Genomic DNA, 11,203 nt, shown 5'->3' with positions numbered 1-11,203 from the left:
TTGATTGGGAAGGAGTGGGTGGGAGCCTGAGAACTGGAATGGGGCCATCTGGATAGACTCATGCAAATCTGAGAAATTCCTGATCCCCCAAGTCCCCTTGTCAATAGGAACACTCCTTCCTCCTCTAGCTGAGAAGACTTGTCTTCCTTTACAAGAAGATCCTTTTTTTTTTTTTTCAGGTTATTTATTTATTTATTTATTTATTTATTTATTTATTTATTTAGAGACAGGAGAGAGAGACAGTGCTCCACACTGTCAGTGTAGAGCCTGACTCGGGCTTGAACTCATGAACTACAAGATCACAACCTGAGTTGACATCAAGAGTTGGACAATTAGCCAACTGAGCCACACAGATGCCCCTCAAGAAGATTCTTTTAATAACTTCACCCAAAGCAGTTGCCTTAAAAGAGGTTGCAGTTCTCAAGATTCACTCTCTCCAAACTTCATGGCCTCCAGACTTATAACCAATATCAGAGTCAGAGTCTAAGGGCAAAGTGTTCTAAGGGCCAAAGATTAACGTGTGGCCTTGAAGGATACAGCTTTATATGCCTAAATAAGTGCAAAATTTTGTTCACTTATATTGGCAAAACCCTGAGAAGTATATGTGGAAATGGATTATAAGACTGTTGGACCAAGTAAGATGACCAAAATATTGGATTTGGGCCAATTGAGGTACATACCAGAGATGGATAACCACTTGAACTTTATATTTCTCCTTTTGGGAAGAGATTAAAAGTATATTGGTTTAGGGGAGCCTGGGTGGCTCAGTCAGTTGAGCATCTGACTTCAGCTCAAGTCAGGATCTCACCATTCATGGGTTTAAGCCCCACATCAGGCTCTGTGCTGACAGCTCAGAGTCTGGAGCCTGCTTTGAATTCTGTGTCTCCCTCTGTCTCTCTGCCGCTCCCCAAATTGTGCTCTCTCTCTCTCTCTCTCAAAAATAAATATATTTTAAAAAGTATATTCATTGTATAAGGGATAGCACATTGTGGTAAATGGAAGCATGAGTTTGTTGATATTGCTGATCAAAGTTTAAAAAAAGTAGAAAAGTATATACAGATGCTGAGTAGCCAAAAGGGTGGGTGTTCCAGATGTTAATCTTGGGCCCTCAGCCTCACACTTGCTCTTTTGTACTCTTCTATATATGGCCAGGACTAGATGCTTGAAAACTACACTTTCAAAACTCCCTTGTCAGCTGACTTCTGTGAAAAGCCACCAAAGGGAGGCACTGGCCAGAGATCAGAAGACAGGTAGAAGAATGCAGCTCTTTCTCTGCTTCTGGATCTAGGAGTGACCATATTGGGACTGGAGGCTACTGCAGGTGACCATAGTGTCCTGAAATAGTGTGGATTGCTGCAGCTGCAACAGCAGGTAACCACAGGTCCCTACAATAGTGACAGTGGTCACTACAGCTGAGGCAGTTGCTGGAGCAACAGTGGAGGGTGAGGCATCCATGCCTTGGGCTGAGCAGCAGTATTGTGGTTCTACCCAGCAAAGGGGTACAGCAGTAAAGCCCCATCAACCTCAGTAGTGAGAACACACCAATGGGATCTGGGTAGCATCATCTTCCCCTTTTGTTCCTCCAGACCTTACAACTTTTGTAACCCATTTTCTGTAACCAATTTCCTCTATTTGAAATACCTAGGTGGATTTCTGTTTTCTTGACTGGACACTGACTGGCACAAGGAGAGAGAAATAGAATTTTCTTCCTTATATGGTTATTGTATCAAAGAAGACAAACATAAAGAGTGCTCAGTACAGCATCTGACCCAAAAAAGGTAACTCTACAGTCTCATATTTAGTTGTTAAACCAAAAGTTGTTAAGCATCAACTTTGTGCTTGGAGATTTTGTTGTGACAAGTCTAGGACATCTGAGGTGGGCACAGAGAAAAGAAAAGAAAGCCATGCTCAAGGAGTCTTTGAGATAAAGATTGGAAATGACAGTTATTAAACTATTGTATATTACCTCCAAACCCTTCTATATGCTGATCTTAGATACTGGTGCTGGAACTCTGGAAAATACAGGTTTTCTTTGTCATAAACGAATGATTCCTGTTAAGTCCTACCAACTGGAGCTCCAGAGGGAGACTGGAAGGCAGGAGGGAGACAGAACTATGTTCCTTCCTTCCTGCTTGCTTGCTTGCTTGCTTCTATCAGGATGCCACAGCAATGAGTCTTCACTCCAGGAGCAGTAGGTTCCAGTTTCCAGCTTCTTCCAGCCCTCCAGACATAGTCCCAGTACATCCCTGCAGATGCATCAACACTATCCAGGCACTATCCTTGTCCTCCACAGTGCTCCTCCAAGCTTCTAGTTTCCAATCACTTAGAGCTCTACCACTGTCTCCTCCTAACTTTTGGGGTTTGTGGCTTCTTACTGCAGGGTTCCTTGTTGGCCTTTTAAGTCCTCCAATTACTGTTTATCTGATTCTTTATATTAAATTCCCTCTGTTAAAATAACTAATGTGGTTCTGTTTTTCTGACTGGACCCTCCTGACACAAGGGACAGTGCATGAGGAATGTCTAGATGGAGAGTTAAGGAATAAATACTGACCCTGAACCACACAGTGCCAATATTTAAGGTTCTCCACAGTTGCAAAAGTCAGGTCTAAACCCTTCTTCCTTAAATGTGAGTGTGTTGGTGATTAAATGAAAGACTCTGAGCTGATTATAGATACTAGGGAACTAATAAAAAAATGAAAAGCTAAAAACTTCATTTCAAACTATAATCGTTTTACTTTCCAGTAGTATTAATACATCTCTCGTATTAATATATATTAATGTATGTACATTAATCTAAATATAATATATTTGCATTGTCATGATTATGTTTTTTTATGATAATTAATGCATTATCATGGGCAATACTTTATCAGACACTTTTGCTGTAAAACAAACCACCCCAAAACTCAGGGCTTAAAACCACTATTTATGTCATTCATGATTCTGTGGGCTGGCCACTTGTGCTGGGCTCAGTTGCATGATTCTTCTGGTCTCAACTAGACTCATTCAGTATTGCCAGTTGGCTGCCAGTCAAACAGTATGAAAAGAGCTCAAAAATCCATGAGGAAAAGAGATTCAGAATTCCTTTACATTACCTGTAGGTCTCTGAACAGGGTGAATAGGATCCACTGAAAGAGCTCTAGACCACAAAGGGTAAGGCAATGGGAGAGAAGATATCCAGGAAAAGGTTTCCAATCCTCCTCATGCCTTTCGAGAACACTTTTCTCTCTACCCTTAATTTCTTGTTCTTGAGTTCTCCATAACCTCCTCTGGTGGCCACTTCGGGACATACACCTGTTCTTTTTTGCCTTTCTGCACTGATTGATGACTTCCTCCCTCTACACCTCTCTCCCCATGTTTACAGTCATTCTCTTAAATCCCTTCTCCTCTTTTTGTCTTTTTTTAACCCCTATTCTGACCCAAAGAATATGTCTTCCCTTTCCTCCTCTCTTCCTTCCCTCCCATAAGTCCTCCTACAGGCCTCCTCCTCCCTATTTTTATCAGAAATATTTGTTATCAGAAAGACTGCATTGCTTTGAAAGGGAAGAATGGTGCTTATCTGTGGTGCATTTACATGAAGGGAAGGAAAGAAAGATTAGACAAAAAAAGAGCCAGTTTTAGCAGCTTCTCACATTCCTGGAAATTCCTAGAAACTCCCTCACAAACTGAGGCTCAAGGAAAACTCTGCTGTTTAGTGTTATTGCTCTCGTTTTGCTTTCTCCCCCATTCTGCAAATGCTCAGTATTTTAATTACATGATGACTTAAATAAGCTTTGTGGATTCTAACAATTCTAATATATTCCCCACAAAATAATTCATTTTTATTTCCACATTGATTTACAAACCTTTTTTTTAAAAAAAAATTATAAGTTGGAGACACTCTTGTCTTAGACTAGATTCCCAAGAAACAGAGTCTGAGATAAGAATCCATGCTAAACTGATTCATTAGGATATGGTGTCAGGAAAAACCAGTAACGTATTGGGGGAGGGGGACCAAGGAAAAGAAGGAAGGGAAGCAAGAGTGTCATCCCTCAGTCAAGATCTGCTCCCAATGGGATGAAAATCCTCAAGCACCTTAGGTGCTCTGGGGGCCTCTGGCAAAGTGAGTTTTAAGGTACCTGAGGGAACTCCTCTGACAAAAAGGCCCAAGTTCTAGCTGTTAGGGATGAAAGTATCCAAGGGAATAGCATGCAGGAAAACAGTAAAGGACTCACGGGGATATTAGTGGAGCACCGGCAGTTTTTACTACCTTCCTGCATTACCTACTTTTGTTAGTGCTTCATATGTGTTTGCCCTTGTTTGTTGAATGAATGAACAAATAAATGAGTGAATCTGGCTTCATAGATATAATCTTTGCTAAGAAATAAGATCTTTCCTCTCATCTCCAATGTGTTCTTTAGTTTTAAAAATTTGCTCTTTTGTCCTACTTGTCCTCCTTACATTTTTGTAAATAATAAAATACAGTTAACATGCAAGGAGTGCTTAATTGTGCCAGTACTCATTTGATTCTATTTAGGGGGTGCTTGGTATGATCCAAGTATTTTATTTGATCCTCATAAAAGCCCCCTTGAGGTCAGTAGCATTGTTATCCCCACTTTTAGATGGGGGTTGCACACAGATTAAATAACAAGCTAATAAGTGAATGTAGATGTACCTGACTTTTCCCTTCCCTTCCCTTCCCTTCCCTTCCCTAGACTTTTCACCCTCTCCTTTCTACACACACACACACACACACACACACACACACACACACACAATGATTTTAATACCCATTCATTTTAATGGGAGTCATTTACAGATATCAAGTCCCAGGGAGTTTATCAGGGAGGCAGGGAGGTGCCTTGGTTAAAATAACACTGTGCAGTAGAACAGAAAATAAGATGTCACGGCAAACTAAACATCTTCACTTTCACAACAAACAAAAGAGCCGCCTGAATATAGACTTGAGCTGGTCAGAAGTTGCCAGAACTTTTAGCAGGAGCCAGGTGTCGGTGCTCACCTGAACCTCAGGGAGGCCCAAAGCATGGGGCAGGGAAGCTGGGCGTCCCCACTGTGGTCATTCCTCGGCTTCTCTCTATGGTCCAGTCAACTCAGATATTTGTCCAGAAAGTGAAGATGTTTAGTTTGCCATGACATCTTATTTTCTGTTTCACTGCACAATGCTATTTTCACCAGGGCAACCAAGCTCTCTGATAAACTTTGAGAACATCTGAGCCAGCTTGACAGTGAAAAGACTCCGTGCACTCTGAGTTTTATATATTTATATATTTCACTTTATTCCATGTTTAGTATGACTGAGTAACCAGTTCAATAAAAAAAAAAAAAGAAAGTGGGGTGGGGAATCAGTATGGATTGCATAAGAAAGCAGCCCTGTTTCCTGCAGACTGTCTCCCAACAGCTCCAATATTCCTTTCAAAGTACAGATTCTTAACACAGATTAAGTGCGATGGGCATCAGATACTTCATCCCAATTCGCATTATGGCTCTGAATAGGAAAAGCAAGAGTGTACCTCTTCAGATAGTCAGAAGGCGCATGCCTCCAAGGACTGTACTAACCAGGCAATGCAGAAGCAATAGAAGATCTCTGTGAGGGCTCAATCCTCACTGGCACCAGAGCAAAGACATCAAAAATATGCAACAAACCTTCTTTCTTAAGTAAGACCACAGGAGCTAGTGGTATTTCCAGGGGCATGCCAAGAGTCAAAGCAAGCCCACCTCACCCCTGGCTGCCTGTATTTTCACCCCCTGGGTGGGCGGTCCCCGTCAGTTTCTCCCACCCTCACTTTTGGTTTTCAGAGGGCTCCTTTTTCACCTCCCATTTCATTTAGAAAAGATTGGATTTGAATTTCATCTTATCTCCCCATCTTGCAATCTGGCATCTGAGTAACATAGAATTAAAAGACGGAGAACTGGAAAGAGCTTGAGAGGTCATCTGGCATGATTCCTACCCAATGTAGAGATCCTTCTTCTGGAATACATACGATGATGATGGTCTCACTACTTCATATTGCATGCCTATAAAACTGTTGCACAGTATCTGCCTGGGTAGAGTTTCTAGCTGTGTGATTTTATTTGAATGGTCTTTGTCTTAAATCTGTCTTCTTACAGGTTTACACATTTAACACCTATGATACTGTCTATTAATGTCACCAACTCCAAAATACAATGGCTATTTCCTTCTGAAGTTTTGAGCAATTCTGTTATGGGCTGAGGTGTGTTCCTCTGAAATTCATATGTTAGAGTCTTAGGCCCCAGTACCTCAGAATATGACTTTATTTGGAGAGAGGGCCTTTAAAGAAGTGATTGAGTTAAAATGAGGCTGTTAGTGTTGTCTCTAATCCAGTATGACTGATGTCCTTATAAGAACAGGAAAAAGACACAGGGTGTACATGCACAGAGGAAAGACCATCCGAGGACACAGCAAGAAGGTGGCCATCTGCAAGGCAAGGAGAGAAGCCTCACAAGAAAGAAAACCTGCTGACACCTTGGTCTTGGATTTCTAGTCATTAGAAATGTGATAAAATAAATTTCTATTATTTAAGCCCCATAGTCTGCGATACTTAGTTATGGTAGTCCAAGAAAATTAATACAACTTTCACATCAGACTTATATCCAGACCAAAATTTCTCCTTGTTGCTTTCTTTATTCTCAGAGATGAAATCATTAAAGCAATTTAAAAAGTTATCAGTCCATACTTCCAATATAAGACTTACCTGATAAATGCTATTACTAATAGATATAAATAAATCTCTGTTCATTCATTCAGTCATTCATTCACCACTCATTCAGCACCTACTATAGACCAGGCCCTGCACTAGGCACTGAGATCTCAAAACTGAATATTATCAGTCCCCTTTGTCTAAATGCACATGTGATTACACAGCAGCACTACACTGAATAAATTCCAACCTGCAGGTATGTATAGGTGAGAGATAGCATAGGAGCAAATGGTTAGGGGCAGGGAGAGAGAAAGCAAAGAGGTGGTGTACTAAATAATACAAGTACAGAAGAATGACCAAAAGTTGGCCAGTGTGCAAGAGGGGGAAAGAGCTCTCCAGTGTGCTCAACTCCAGGAAATAAACCCAGAAAAATGAGGCAGGGCCTGATTAGATGGGCTCCTATGAGCCCTGCTCAGGAGCTTGGATTTTATTTCCCAGGTACCAGGGAGTCACAGAAGGATTTTCAGCAGGGGAATGATTTCCTTGAATTCACACTGTCACCAGTCCACCTGATCTTGGAGTCTTGCATTCAGCCTCCATCCTTCAGCACAGGTAGATGGGACACACTCCCACAACCATGTTGCTTCTGTTTCCCCTCTTTTAAAAATTATCTCACAGTCACTGTAAAACATGTAAGCAATGCAGAGGTTTACAGAGATAAACATGGAAGAGACTGGCCCTCTCTCATACCTCACTCTCTCTCAGAGGCAATTTGGCGAGCATCCCTCCGGTGCCATTTGTGCGTATCTGGACACAAGTATGTGTCTATCTATACAAGGTTTTCGAATACCCGAATGGAATCATACCTTCTGATGTGCTTTTTCACACAGCAGTATTCTTGGAGACCTTTCCGTACCAATTCTTATAGACATTCCTCTTTTTATCATCAGCATAATATTCCATGCTATAGCTGTACCATAATTAACTTAGCCATGCCTTCCAGATAGACATTAAGTTGTTGCAAATATTTTTCTATTAAAAAACATGAAAAAATGAGTATTTTGGTGCAATTTTAATCTCTACTTTTCAGATAAGGAAACTGAAGCTTAGCTTAAGTAAACCAAGTCAGCACAGATAAGGCATTGCAAAACTGGTTGGGAACGTACATCCGGCTATTCCTGAGTTCAGAATCTTCATTTTGTATCATAACTAGCTCCATATGTAAACATATTAACCTGCAGGTTTATAATTTTCATCATACTTAGAAAATCTTTCAGCTGTTAATTCTTCAGTTATTTTTATACCCTCTCCAGCTTTTTTTTCCTTGCACTCTAATTATACATATACCAGGCCACTTGATTTTGACCCACAACTCAATACTCTGTTCTTTTTTTCAATCTTTTCTCTTTGTGTTTCATTTTGGATACTTTCTATTATGTCTTAAAGTTTACTAATCTTTTTTCCTGAGTTATTTCGTTGTTAATCCCATATAATCTATTTTGCATCCCAGACACTGCATTTTTCATCTCTAGAGTTTAACTTGGGTCTTTAAAAAATTCTTTCATAGCTGCCCTCATCACATTTTCTACTACCTTCTTGAACACATGGAGTATATTAATAATAGTTGTCTGAATGTCTTTGTTTAGTAATTCTATCATCTGTGCCATATCTGGAGCTGTTTTTAATAAATTGATTTTTCTACTTATTATGGATTATAGTTTTGTGCTTCTTTGCATGCCTGATAATGTTTAATGAGATGTCACTGTGATTTTTATGTTGTTAGATACAGGAATGTTTGTGTATTCCTTTATATAGTTCTGGTCTTTATTCAGGGACACTGTTAAATTTCCTGGAAACAATTTGATTTTTTCAAGGATTGATTTTCAGTTTCTTTCAGTGGACCCAATGCACCCTTAATCTGGGAACAATTTGACCCCTCTATTTAAGCAATACCCTTCAGAGGACTCCACTCAGTGTCCAGTGTGCTCAGAGCTTTTGCCACTCTAGCATGGAAACCAAAGCCATTCATTAATATGAGCTGTGTAAGCTGTAGTAATTGTTCTGCTTACTCATTTCCAGTGGTTCTTCTCCTGGGCTTGAATGGTCTCTTCACTTACATGCCCTGATCAGTACTCAGTTGAAGATGCAAGAGGAATCCCCTGAATTCTCTCTAGCTTTCTTCTTTGTGCAACTTTCCCTTCCCTGGTACTCTGTCCTCAGACTTTCTGCAAATTTGGTCTCCCTGAACTCTGAATTATTTCCTCAACTCAGGAAGACTACTGTATTATGTGTTTCCCCTTCCTGTGCTGGAAACTCTAAACAGTAACCTGGAACAATCAGGCTTACCTCATTTGTTTCTCTTCTCTCAGGGATCGTTGCTTAAATTAAAATATCAGACCAGTGTTCCTCAAAACCATCAAGGCCATTGAAAAGAAGAAGAGCATCAGAAACTGTCACACTCTACAGGATCCTACAGAGACATGATGATATATGATCTATAATGTTGTATCCTGGATAGGATTCTGGGGCAGAAAAAGACATTAGGTAAAAACTAAGGAAACCTGAGTAAAATATCAACTCTAATTAATCTATCAATATTGATTCATTGGTTGTGACAAATTTATCACATCATGTGATATGTTAACAATACAGTAAATAAATGCAGGATGTACAGAACCCTTCTGTATTATCTCCCCAACGTTTTTATACATCTGAAACTATCCTAAAATAAAAAGCTTATTTATTTATTTATTTACTTACTTACTTACTTACTTATTTACTTACTTACTTACTAACTTACTTAGAGAGTGCAAGCAGGGGAGGGGCAGAGAGAGAGAGAGAAAGAAAGAATCCCAAGTAGGCTCCAGCCTAATTCGGGGCTCAATCTCACAACCCTGAGATCATGACCTGAGCAAAAATCAAGAGTCTGACACTTAACCAAATGAGCCACCAGGTGCCCCAGGGGAGTTTAAAAGCAATAATAAAGCTGATTAAACACTGGCCTACTTTCTATTATCACTATGCACCTGCAATTGTAAGCAATGTCAGTGATAAAAAAAAAAATCTCTTCCCCACTGGGAAGCATCACCCCTCAACCCCTCATTCTCACCCTCCACCCAGGTTACCCCAAGTTTGATGTAGCATTGGTCACTTTAATCAATGCTGGTAAAATTGTGCAAATGACATCAGGTCCCTATTACCAGTCAAACTTAGGCCTAAAGATTCCTGATCCTCCAATAAAGATATACTCCTTAATCCTACACGCAGCTCATAAGTGCCTGTGCTAACAATCAATCAGAGCATCAACGAACACTTAATTCCTCAATACACATTACCCATTATGATTCAGTATAAGAATCACTTAGAATCATGGTTCTCAGCTCTGACTACACAGCAGAATCACCTAGAGAGCCTTAAGAAATCCAGCACTCTAGGGGTGCCTGGGTGGCTGAGTCGGTTAAGCATCCAACTTTGGCCCAAGTCATGATCTCATGGTTTGTGAGTTCAAGCCCCACATCAGGCTCTGTGCTGACAGCTCGGAGCCTGGAGCCTGCTTCAGATTCTGTCTCCCTCTCTCTCTGCCCCTCCCCAGCTCATGTCTCGCTCTCTGTCAAAAATAAATAAAAACCTTTAAAAAAAATTATAAAAGAAAGAAATCCAGCCCTCCAACCCAGACAGCTACACCAGCCTCTGGGAGCAAGGCCACGGCATCAGGCTTTTTTGAACTCCCTGTATGATTCCATTCACAGCCAGGGTTCAGAAACGTACACAGAGCTTTTCAAGGTTTCCCTGGGAGGGCCTGATTCAGGCAGTCTGGGACGTGACCTGGGAATCTGCTTTTTTACCAAGCACTGCAGAGATTATTTTTTCATCAAGTTTGGGAACATTCCTTTACAGGACCAGATACGGAGCCATTGTGTATCACAGCCTCTGAGTGACTCCATTTGTAGTTCTGTGCTTTCATTCATGAGTAACCATATCTTTTTAAAGGTGCTTTTAAAAAAGAAAAGTCACACACCTTTGAATTTGCTGTTATTAGAGTAGATCTTAAAAGAAACTTGGTTACCTAGACATGTTTTATCTACCCGGTCACTGTAACAACCAAAGCCACTCATCCACACTTCCAAACACACCTAGAAGAGAATGTACTGCCCTAGTTGAGAATCCCTTGGCTGATGCTCAGAGTCCAGCTCCAAAATCTCTACCAAGCAGATACTGACTTAAATTTAGGGATGAAAAGCTCATTATTTCCATAGGCAAGCCATTCAATCTTTGGACAGCTCTGGACAACAGAAGTGTTCAGCACCATCTCAGTCTGCTCAGGCTGCCCTGACAAAACACCACAGACTGTGTGGCTCAAAGAGAAATTTATTTGTTCACAGTTCTGGATACTGGAAATCCAAGATCAAGATGTCAGCAGGTTTAATCTCTCCTAAGGCCTCTCCCTTTGCCTTGCAGATGGCTGCCTCCTTGCTGTGTCCTCACATGGCCTTTTCTCTGTGCATGAATGTCCCTGGTGTCTCCTCCTCTTCTTACAAGGACCC

At 40.7% G+C, this 11,203-nt stretch overlaps 1 long non-coding RNA gene across 2 annotated transcripts in view; it reads right to left on the bottom strand.

The window, feature by feature from the left end:
- Nucleotides 1–7,136: 7,136 nt before the first annotated feature.
- The window catches only part of LOC123380119, a 29,397-nt gene continuing 25,330 nt past the window's right edge, over nt 7,137–11,203 (bottom strand). The window contains exons 3-5 of one of the 2 annotated variants that reach the window (XR_006585471.1): nt 9,006–9,181; nt 7,526–7,691; nt 7,137–7,340 (exon numbers count right to left, since the gene is read on the bottom strand). This is a non-coding gene — a long non-coding RNA (uncharacterized LOC123380119). The remainder of the gene's footprint in view (nt 7,341–7,525; nt 7,692–9,005; nt 9,182–11,203) is intronic. The other variant, XR_006585473.1, reaches the window with a different exon arrangement.

The sequence above is a fragment of the Felis catus genome, chromosome C2 (genome assembly GCF_018350175.1).
Source record: "Felis catus isolate Fca126 chromosome C2, F.catus_Fca126_mat1.0, whole genome shotgun sequence".
Taxonomy (NCBI): Eukaryota; Metazoa; Chordata; class Mammalia; order Carnivora; family Felidae; genus Felis; species Felis catus.
The sequence above is the reverse complement of the archived record's forward strand: the minus strand, read 5'-3'. Positions and strand labels throughout refer to the sequence as shown.